We start from the raw sequence: 12,062 nt of genomic DNA, 5'->3' as shown, positions 1-12,062 counted from the left end.
TAGAACTGAAGGATACAAACAGGTTATTGGTAAATGTGGGGAAGCTAATAGGAGTGGGGAGCATTTGCTGGACTTCTGTGCTAGTATGGGATTAGCAGGTATGAATACATTCTTCAGGCATAAGGCTATTCACTGCTACACATGGGAGGGTAGGAGTACTAGGTGAACAATAGACTATATCATAACCGAATTTGAATTAAGGAAATCTGTTAAGAATGTGCGTGATTTCCAGTGATTTTTTTTTTTTTATGATGCAGACCATTATCTGATCTGTAGTGAACCAAGTATCTCTAGGCCTAGGATAGAGAAGGTGAAATTTGTCTGCAGATGAATAAGGGTAGAAAATCTCCAGGACAAGGAATTAGACGGAAGTACATAGATATGATTAGTGACAAGTTCTAAACAATGGACAGTAAGCATGGAATTGTACATAGGTGAAAGAAACAGATTGAAACAGATTGTTGTTGAATCCAAAGAGAAGTTGTAGGAAGATTTTGGTAATAACTTGGAAAGACTAGATCAGGCAGCAGGGAAACCTTTTTGAACAGTAATAAAGAATCTTAGATGGGGAGGAGGGAAAAATGAAATCAGTAGTGGTTTGGGTGAATCAGGTGAACTCATAATAGATCCCAGGGAGTCGCTGGATAGGTGGAAGGAATATTTTAAACATCTTTTCACTGTAAAAGGAAATCTTCCTGGTGATGTCACGAACAGCCAAGTCGTCATGGGGAGGAGGATAATGATGTTGATGAAGTTGATTGATGAAGTGGAAAGGATGGTAAATAAACTCCATCGTCATAAAGCAGCAGGGATAGATGAAATTAGACCTGAAGTGGTGATATTCAGTGGTATGACAGGGATGAAATGGCTTCACAGAGTAATAAGATTAACATGGAGGGTTATCAAGGTACCTTCTGATTGGACAAAAGCAGGAATTGAACCTATCTCTAGCAGAGGGAACAGGAACGATAGCAACAACTAACGAGGTATCTCATTAATCAGTATACTAGGCAAGGTGTTCACTGAAATTTTGGAAGGGAAGGTGCGATCAGTGGTTAAGAGTAAGTTGGATGAAAACAAGTGTGGTTTCAGACCACAGGGGGGGCTGTTAGGATCAGATTTTCAGTATGTGCCAGGTAATTGAAAAATGCTACGGGAGGGATAGATACGTTTATGTTTCATAGCTCTGGAGAAGGCATATCACAGAGTACCTAGGGAAAAGAGATTCGCCGTAGTGGGGGAGTATGGGATTAAGTGTAGATTATTAAAATCAATCAAAGGCATTTACGTTGACAATTGGGCTGCAGTGAGAATTGATGATAGAATGAGTTCTTGGTTTAAGGTACTTACAGGAGTTAGACAAGGATATAGTTTTCACCTTTGTTGTTCATAGTTTGCATGGATCATCTGCAGAAAGGTATTAAGTAGCAGGGAGTGATTCGTTTAGCTGAAAATGTAGTAAGCATTTTGGCCTATGGTGACAACTTGGTCTTAATGGCAGATTGTACCAAAAGCCTGCAGTCTGTTATCTTGGGACTTGAAAATAGGTGCAATGAGTATGGTATGAAAATTAGCTTTTCCAAGATTAAATTGATGTCAGTAAGTAAGAAATCCAAGAGAATTGAATGTCAGATTGGGGATACAAAGCTGAAACAGGCAGTAAACTTCAAGTAGTTAGGATGTGTGTTCTCCCAGAGTGGTAGTATAATAGGTTAACTCTAGGTGCAGCAAAGGTAATTCAGTGAGTTCACAGTTGCGAGCAGCAGTATTCTGTAAGAATGAAGTCAGCTCCCGGGCTAAACTATCTTTAAACCCCTGCTGATGGGGCACGCACATGTAGAATACACCCGTGGTATGCCCTGCCTGTCGTAAGAGGTGACTAAAAGGGGCAACCTAAGTGCGGACATGGATTGCGGTTTGGTACAATGTGTTGAACCCCCTGTTGATGGGAGGGGCTGAATTCATTCACAGGTAATCCCTGCCTGTCGTAGAAGGCGACTAAAAGGGTCATGTGGCCATGGTCTCCTCTTCATTTTTTATTGTTTTTTGAGGGTAACTTGTAGACCGATTCAAAATTCTTGATGTGCGTTTACGCCCGAAAGCCCATGCAGTAACCACCCAGAGAGTGGCGGGTGTGAGCGTCATCTACCCTTGCAGTAGTATCCGCCTGACAACACAGGTCCCTGCACAGCAGAATGTCAGAAGGACGTATTATTATTTGTTTTTATTTGTTCTCTATATTTAGTGCTCTGAATATGCTATGGGTTACATGCTATTGTGGGTGATTGGAGGAAGGGAGTTCTAGTGCTCATTGCCTCAGTCATACCGTACTGGGCATCATCGAACATCGGACCCCGGGCAATGCCAGCTACGGCCAGGTGGGTTGCCTGGTTCGGCTACAAAGACCCCTAATCGGAGTGGGTGGCATTCGGAGAGGATGATTTCGGGCATGGTTTCAAAACGTACTCGACCTGCCCAAGGTGGTCCCCCACCGAAGTCTTTAACATTTGCTTCCTTGAGAGGTTCAACTCCCTGGGAACATGCGCAGCATGAGGGAATGGGATCCAGCTTTCCTAGGTTTCTGGTTGCTACCAGAACCAATGGGCATGATCTTAAGCTGGTAAAATCTATCCTTTTTAGTACACACATTGAAGGTGTCTACAGTAAACTTGAGGATCTCAAGAAAATGCACAATGGTAGTTTGCTTTTGAAGACTCGTACAGCACTGCAAGCCGATCAGTTGCTTAAGTGCGACTACTTTGGCGAAATCCCCGTCAAATTGGAGGAGCACAAATTCTTAAATCTGGTTCGCGGAGTCCTCTTCGGAAGACATGAAGAACCGTGGCGTGACACACGTCCGGTGCATTGCGCCTAAAGTCAATGGTGAAGACGTTGCCACTGGTGCCTTTATCGTCTCTTTCATGTTATCAGTGTTACCATGCATAGTCAAGGTGACAACTTATCGTTGCGATGTGAGGCCGTACATCCCGCCTCCTGTGTGATGCTATCAATGCCAGAGATTCGGACATATGGTATCTCGTTGTTCGAATCAGTCTGTGTGTGGTACATGTAGAAGAGTATGTCACGGCGCGGAGGAATGCACAACTCCGTACAGGTGCACTAACTGCTCTGGTCTTCATTCTCCTCGAGATTGGAAATGTCCGACATATCTGTGTGAGATCAAGACCCTGGATGGTCTTTCCTACCAGGAAGCGCGCCGTAAGTTTAATTCCACAAATAAACCTGCCAGTACACTAGACTACAGCATGATAGCTCAGAGTCTCCCAGGTTCGTCTTTCACAACATCGTTACCCATGATGATCACTGCTGCTGTGACTGTTGCTCCTGAGAGCAAAGTCGCAAAGAATAAAAGCTCGAAGGGGGGGACCACCCAACCTTCGAACAACAAGAAGTCTGTGCCGGCTGGCAGTCCTAATCTGGCACAGCAGGGGAGGGAAGGCTATGTCCCCTTAAGAGGTCAGCGAAAGCTGTGCCCAAGCCGGCGGAGGCGGCATCGTTGACCAGTGCTGCGAAATGATCTTCCAGCCCGTCTAAACTCGAAAAGAAGGCGGAGAATGGGAGCACCCTTACCGGGCGCTCCAGCAGGTATGCCTGTTCCTAAATCTGGACGCTCCCCTCGTAGGGGGACTCCCCCTCCCCGCGGTAAGCGTCGAAGTTCTGGTTGTCAGTCCCACCGTCTGTTAATGACGGGATGGATGTCGAGCTGTCATCTACTTCTTTGGATGTAGATGTTGCTAGTGTTTAGATTTAGGAGCATCTTGTCGCTCATAACCTGACACTCTTTTTATAGTCCACACTATGGCACTGTTACAGTCGAATAGTAACTGTTATGACAGGCATTTTGCTGAGCTGCGTCAGCTCATTAGTGAGTTCGCGGCGAGTATAGTCTGTATTCAGGAGACAAACTTCAGACCAGGTCATCATACGGTCTTGAGAAATTTCAGACTATACTTGCCAGAATGATATTATGCTCACCGGGCATCCGGTGGCGTGGGTATTTCTCTTCGTTCTGATACCTATAGCAAAGAGGTTCCTCTAAGAACCCCACTGGAAGCAGTTGTGGTGCGGATACCGCTACCTGTCATAGCACCATTGTGTAACATTTATTTTCCACCAGGCCAGTCTCTTAACATAAATGATGTCATTGATCTTATAGATCAGCTTCCACCTCCTTTCCTCTTATTGGGTGATTTTAACACCCATCACCCCATGTGGGGCTCTGAAACACCTTGCCCCAGGGGAAGGGAGTTGGAAACATTAGTAACAGAGCTGGATTGGTGTATTTTGAGCACAGGTGAACCAACTCATTTCAGTGTACGTTACAGCACATACATCACTAGCTGTCTTTAACGACGAAACTAGGCGGACCATAGACGGCGATATAACTTACATCACCCAAGTTATCCTTGTTGCTGCTGAGGAGTCCATTCCCTCCTTCTCAGGGACTCCTCACCGAAAACTCGTTCCTTGGTGGAACGAAGAAATTGCAGCAGCTATCAAAGAATGCTGTCACGCTCATAAACATTATTGTAGGCAGCCTACTGTGGCCAGCTTGGTAACATTTAAAAAACTCTGTGCTAAGGCGCGAGTTCTTATTCGCCAAAGTAAGAAAGCATCGTGGGAGAGATGTGACGTCTATGACATCACATACTCCCATAGATTCACAATTAAGTATTTATTTTCCACCTAGTCGATACAATGATTGCTTAAGGCAATTTTTAATGGTCAGAAGTGGTACATGTTTCGTATATTATCAACATCTTCAGCCACATAACACTGTTTAGATGAAAAATGTATAAAATTGACAAAGTAATGCTTTAGAGGAAGTGTCCTTAAAATTAACATAAGATTGACAAGATTAAAACAAACAAATAACTCAAGAGAAAATATATAAATTATTTCTACAATAGAAAGCAGTCGTCAAGGAAACACTTGTACAATATTCCATAGAGAAATTGTCCTAATAAATATTCTTTTCTTAATAATTCATGAAAAAAGATCAATTTATAAATTAAAAATTATACAATTTATAAGTAATTATCGAAATGAAGAAATCCTGATATCACAGTGCGGCTCTTATTATTAATGTAGATGAAGATATAACTAATTCCTAGTTGTCAAATCTTATTAAGCCTGCTTTCCTTTGGAACAGTAACTCCTGTCATTCTTTCACAGTTTTGCGCCGGGTGTAATATTGATGATGCGTTCTTCCTTGCTCTTTCACCTGAGGAGGTGGAGGAGCGGGGGATATAGGTGTGTCAAGAACTTCCTTGCTGTCACCTATAGCTTCAACTGAGGAGGAATAAGTTGTAGGGCTATCTGTAGGAGGAGAAATTCCAATTCTTTTTTCGTGATCCTTCTCAAGCATTTTCAAATATACAAGAATTTGATAATATAATGGATTCTTATATTCTACAGCCTCATTAAGGTTATCATTTTTCTTTACAAGTTGGTCTAGATGAATGTACAGGTCTTCATATGTGTTCATTAAGCTGCCCTTTTTTAACTTTTTTATGATGGTCAGGTCTTGTTCTATGTTGGTAAATTTATGACTGCCACAGGTCATATATCCCCCGCTCCTCCACCTCCTCAGGTGCAAGAGCAAGGAAGAACGCATCATCAATATTTCACCCGGCGCAAAACTGTGAAAGAATGACAGGAGTTACTGTTCCAAAGGAAAGCAGGCTTAATAAGATTTGACAACTAGGAATTAGTTATATCTTCATCTACATTAATAATAAGAGCCGCACTGTGATATCAGGATTTCTTCATTTCGATAATTACTTATAAATTGTATAATTTTTAATTTATAAATTGATCTTTTTTCATGAATTATTAAGAAAAGAATATTTATTAGGACAATTTCTCTATGGAATATTGTACAAGTGTTTCCTTGACGACTGCTTTCTATTGTAGAAATAATTTATATATTTTCTCTTGAGTTATTTGTTTGTTTTAATCTTGTCAATCTTATGTTAATTTTAAGGACACTTCCTCTAAAGCATTACTTTGTCAATTTTATACATTTTTCATCTAAACAGTGTTATGTGGCTGAAGATGTTGATAATATACGAAACATGTACCACTTTTGACCATTAAAAATTGTCTTAAGCAATCATTGTATCGACTAGGTGGAAAATAAATACTTAATTGTGAATCTATTGAAGTGCGATACGGACCATGAAGCTGATTTTATGTAATCACATACTCCATCGTTTCAAGTGTGGACAAAACTTTGACGTATGTCGGGTATCCATGGATCATCTTCTGTACCGGGAATTTCCATTTAGGCAGTATTGTCACTGAACCACTCTCGATTACTAACCATCTTGCAAGTCATTTCGCGGCTGTGTCTGGCTCCGGGAATTACCATTGTGATTTCCTTGCTTTGAAGCGGGAGGCAGAACGTCATCACCTTAGTTTTGCCACTCAAGCTTCGGAGGACTATAATGTGACCTTTACAGAGTGGGAACTCTGCAGCACCTTGGTGCTTTGCAAGGACACGTCTCCCGGGCCAGACAATGTCCATATCCAAATGTTGAAACACCTTAGTGAGGATAGTCTATTATATCTCCTTCAAGTGTTCAACCGAATCTGGATAGAGGGTGAGTTTCTGTTTCATTGGCGAGAGGGCATAGTCATTCCTGTCCTCAAGCCTGACAAAAATCCTAAGTATGCAGGAAGTTATAGACCTATTTGTCTCACTAACTGCTTGTGTAAGCTATTTGAGAGGATGTTAAATCGCCGACTTGTGTGGTGTCTAGAGAAACAAGGACTTTTGTCCGAGTACCAATGTGGTCTTTGAGCCGCTCGCTCGACCACTGAACACCTGGTATGCCTGGAGAGTTCTGTCATGGATACATTTCTCCGCAAACGGCATTTGGTGTCTGTTTTCTTTGACTTAGAAAAGGCCTATGACACCACACGGCGATATGGTATCCTTTCAGTCTTGCATCAATGGAGATTCCGAGGTAACTTGCTGGTATTAATTGCAAATTTTTGTTCCTCCATCTATTCTGTGTCCGAGGTGGGAGGGCATATTCTCAATACCACGTTCAAGAAAATGGAGTCCCACAGGGATCGGTTCTTAGTGTCACTCTGTTTGCGATTGCCATAAACGGTATTGTCGGTGCTTCTGGTTCAGCAGTAATACCGTCGCTGTAGGCTCCGTGCACTGATGGGAGAAATGCACCACTGCACTGCGAGTGGCGAACATTGTAAGTTAATGCGTTTCACCGCGCACATATCGTCTATCGTCTCGCCGCACGCTTCCTTGGCCGACTTAATAATAAGTCTATTTCAGAGTGTTTTATGCAACAACAATTGGCCACATTATTCCAAACTTGCAGAGTGTGGTTATATAATAAATTTACATGAAAAACAGTTTGCAGGAAATAGCAACAGAGCAATAACTGCAAAAAATGTGATCAGAAAGAAACTTTTTTTTCTATTTGCTATTTGCTTTACGTCACACCAACACAGATAGGACTTATGGCAATGATGGGATAGGGAAGGCCTAGGAATGGGAAAGAAGTGGCTGTGGCTTTAATTAAGTTACAGTCCTAGCATTTGCCTGGTGTGAGAAAGAAACATTGGTTCACTAGATATCCTACCATTTCACGATAGAGGCAACGTAGTAATTTATGCAGTCTATTAGTAGTGGTGATAACAAGATTAGTGTTCATATACACATTCAACGATGCTGTCTTCAGGAAAATATCCTTGGTCTATTTCTAACACGATATCATCTTAGCGTAGGTTAATGCTGCTACGGAGGCAATTAACTTTAAATTTTAATTTGATTTAATTTTAAACATAATTATTTTTTCTAAGGAAGGCCTTGGTAACTATCATTATTTCATGAAGGCGAATAATTGTTTTCATGAAATGTTAGCATATTTCAGCTGTTGTTTATTCAGTTTGCTCAGAACATATCACCTCACGTACTGATTGACCCTGTGGATGGTCTCGACCTCGCATCTCAAACGTAGGGAAAGAAAACTACAACAGGGGGAAGAGAGTAGGGGAACTTTTTCTGATAAAAAGGCTTGATGTTGGACATATTGCAATTCCTGATATTGAAACGGCATGTATACGATCAAAAATTATGCATGAGAAGAAAAGTTCAGAATCACTTAAAGTTGCCAATAAGTGATTATATTGTGTGTCTGTTTTTATAATATGATCGAGTCTACCTCTGTAATATAACGGTTGGTGCTACTAGCTGCCTTCCTCGGGGGCCCGGGCTTGAATCCTGACACTGCCAGAAACTTAAGATTAGCATGAGGGTTGGTATGTGGTTAAAACGGTGCATGCAGCTCATTGCCATTAGTGGTGTGCTTGAAAAGAAATGCACCACCTCAGGATGAGGACATGAATGTGTGGATGTAAAATACACTATTTCTATGAGCTATTGCATAATGTAGGCCTATATGTATAATTTTATTTGTTTACTGCCTTTCCAAACCCATTTCGTTAGGTTGTAAATACTATAAAATTTCACACTTTGGTCTGTAGTACAGTACGGTATATTATTATTATTCTACTGGCTATAATTAATACTATGGCAAAACAATACAACGTGTATCTATTATGATATGTGTTATCTAGGAAAGACGGCCTACTGCAGTTTGCTTTGCATATATAGCATTGCTATAATAATTTGTTTCTAATTGTTAACCTATTTGTAAGATGGTAAAAATGCATGTTGTAAAGAGTTACGTATTTTGTATTAATGAAAATGTATAAATCTCAAATTACTTCTTGCAGTTTACTGCTATGATCCACCGTCTTTTCAAATGCATTTTACCCCCTGTGGGTGGTGGACGCAGGCGAAGAATACACCCATGTCATCCCCTGCCTGTTGTAAGAGGTGACTAAAAGGGGCAGCCAAGGGATGATTGTATTAAAACTATGAAACTCCTTGTGATTAGTACCACCACGCAGGGAACGCCATGGGTCGCTTTTACTTGTGAGGTACCAAATAGGTTTGTGATTAGTAGGAAAAGAGTGCGTTGCAAGTATTTTTGACCACCAATTGCCTGGAATTGCATACCTAATAGTTTCCACAGACTGATTTATTTATTTGGCATAGGGCATGGTTGTATGAGGATGAGGAGGTGATAATCTATGGCCAAGACACAGGTAAACAGTTACTACATCGTATTTGTTTCAAGCTTTGTAGGACACAGGCTGGGCAAAGTGTTCCCCATTGGATTGATAACAACATGTGATGGCAGGTAACTCCCTGAACTCCCTTTCTTGGAGGCAAATCACAACACAAAACTTATTCACCGCATCATGATGTATTCCAGCTACGAGTATGTGGATATGTTACTCATTTATGGAGAAGCTAGACTGAATGCATACCAGGCATAATGTCTGTATCAAGAACACTATCCGGATAAACTACAATAGACAGACATGATATTTCAGAGTGTGGAGTGATGTCTTCTTGCTACTGCATCCCTGGGAAGGACATGGCCTGCTCGAGTTCATTCTGTGACGTCTGCTCACAATGAAGAGGTTGTGTTGGATGCTATCCAGCATAACCCTCACACTAGCACACAGGATATGATCATCTGCCGGTCGTCTGTTATGCAGATACTGCATACCCTTACCATCTGGACATAGAACAGGAGCTCTGTGGTCATGATTTCGAAGCCCGGGTTACGTTCAGTCAAGGGACCCTGCAGCACTGATCCGGCCTTTTTAATGACCATCTTATTTACGGACAAAGCACGGTTCCGCAAACGGTGGAACCATTATCTGCCGTAATATGCACTACTTGAGTGTGGATAATCTCCATTGGATACATTAGGCAGCTTTTCAGGTACAATGGTGCGTGAAGGTACATTTGTGGCATTGTGGGAGATCACCTCATTGCTTCCCATTTTGTTAAGGGCCATCTGACGGGAGAATGCTAAGTGCAGTTTCTCAAAGATGAACTACCACCGTTGTTGGAATGTGCCACTTTTTGACCGCTGCAGGATGTGGTTTCAAAATGACAGAGCTCCAACGCATGTGGCTGTGGTCACCCAGAACCATCTCCATGCAGCATATCCTGATTAATGGATAGGAACAGGAAGACCTATCCCCCTGGCCTGCCAGATCACCTGATCTTGCGTCCCTGGAATGTTTTCTATGGGACCATGTAAAATAACTGGTGTATGAACTGGAACTGGCTAATCCTGGTCACTTTAGATAGCTCATAACCACGGCATACAAATCTGTTACACTGGAGATGTTGCAATATGTGACGGTCCTACAACATTGCGTGCAGCTGTATTGACCATGGAGATCATCAGTTTGAGTAGGTGCTTTATCAAACCATATAGGCAATTGAAATCCTGTCACATGTTTCCTAGCATCCTCCAACCCAGCTCCATAACATTTGCGACGATACCAATGACAATTTTCAGGGCCAAATAAACAAATTAGTCTTTGGAAACTATTAAGTATGCAAACTTGCCACATCCCAGATAATTGGCAGTAAAAAGAAGATTACTTGAGTGGAATTCGAACCTCTGTACCCTCAAACACTGGCCACCATCCTATCTCCGACCACGCCCCTGCCAGGTGAGCTATTGCGAGGCTTGACATGCAGCGGGCAGTTCCCAGTCTCTACAATACCTGTTCCTGGTATTTGGGTGTACCTCCTGTTGTAACCATGTTGCAGTGGGTCAGAGTGACATCTCCAGAGTCTGGAAAATTTCATATCTACCTGCCATCGCATGTTGTTATTGTTCCAGCGGGGCACACTTTGCCCTGCCTATGTCCTACGAAGCTTGCAACACTTAGCTAACTGATATCATGTGTCCTAGCCACAGACCATCACCACCTCATCCAACCAAGCTCCATATCCTATGCCAAAATGTCAACGGCCCTTTTCAGAGCCAAATAACCAAATCAGTTAGTGAAAACTAATAAGTATGCAACCTTATCACATCCCAGGCAATTGGCATAAATATATATTTATTTGCACAGGATTTGAACCTCTGTGCCCTTGAGCGCTGTCCACTATCATATCTTCAACTGCCCCCCCCCCCCTCCCGCCAAGTGATTTATTGTGAGGCTTGCAGTTTCCAGCCTATACAATACCTGTTCTGGTCTGTGTGTGCACCACCTGTTATGAGATGCATGTTCTTCATACCTGTTCTCATTTTACAGGTCCATTCGGGGTACCCATGATGAATTGATCAATCATCAATCAGTTAATGATGATCTGCATTTAGGGCTGTCACCCAGCCTTTTCCTAAATGTTTTCAAAGAACTGGGAACTTTATCCAATATTTCTCTTGATATTTTTTCCAGTCCTTTACTTATTTGCCCCAATTTGTCCTCTTTAATTCCATCTTTTATCTTCAAATTATGATCTTTCTGAATTTTAAAATCTCCACTCAAGCTTATTTGTCTACTAATGTCATTCCATGCCATCTCTCCACTGACAGCTCAGAACATACCACTTACTTCAAAATAAAAAGACTTCAGGTTTCCACCTTTTCAATACACAATATAATCACGTTAGCAATTAAAGTACATTAATGTCAAAAATATTTGTAGGACATGTTTCATCTCTTTGAGACATCATCGGCCACTTATTTCCAGCATAGATGATTAAAAATAGGCATGTACAGGCAGTAAAGAGTTGTCATACACACAATTCCTATATAAATAACAAACGTGCACTTATGTCCACTAAGATCAGAAAAATATTGCATAAAAAAACATTGATTAGAAGTCTTAAAAAAACAAAAAGCACACATACACTTGTTCTTACTATACTTATAAATACATTTTTTTTTAATGTATGGGGTAGAATCATCCTTGTAAAATTGGTCTTGGGCCGATGACCTTCGATGTTAGGCCCCTTAAAACAACAAGCAAAATTGGTCTTGTTTCGAATTGTTACGACGATTGTAACGCTGCAGCGGCAATATTTATAAACGGTACTTACTTAAAAAAATATACTTCGTATTAAGACCTTGGTACGTAGTGATTCCCACGAGGTTGTATCCCGCCATCAACACAGTAATTAAAAC

At 41.5% G+C, this 12,062-nt stretch overlaps 1 protein-coding gene across 4 annotated transcripts in view; it reads left to right on the top strand.

Annotated features, from left to right (window-relative positions):
• The window catches only part of p120ctn (adherens junction protein p120), a 914,089-nt gene that overhangs the window by 872,327 nt on the left and 29,700 nt on the right, over positions 1-12,062 (top strand). The gene's annotated exons all lie outside the window — the stretch shown is intronic.

This window comes from Anabrus simplex, chromosome 2, assembly GCF_040414725.1.
Source record: "Anabrus simplex isolate iqAnaSimp1 chromosome 2, ASM4041472v1, whole genome shotgun sequence".
NCBI classification, from domain to species: domain Eukaryota; kingdom Metazoa; phylum Arthropoda; class Insecta; order Orthoptera; family Tettigoniidae; genus Anabrus; species Anabrus simplex.
This window is presented reverse-complemented; position numbering and strand designations above follow the sequence as displayed.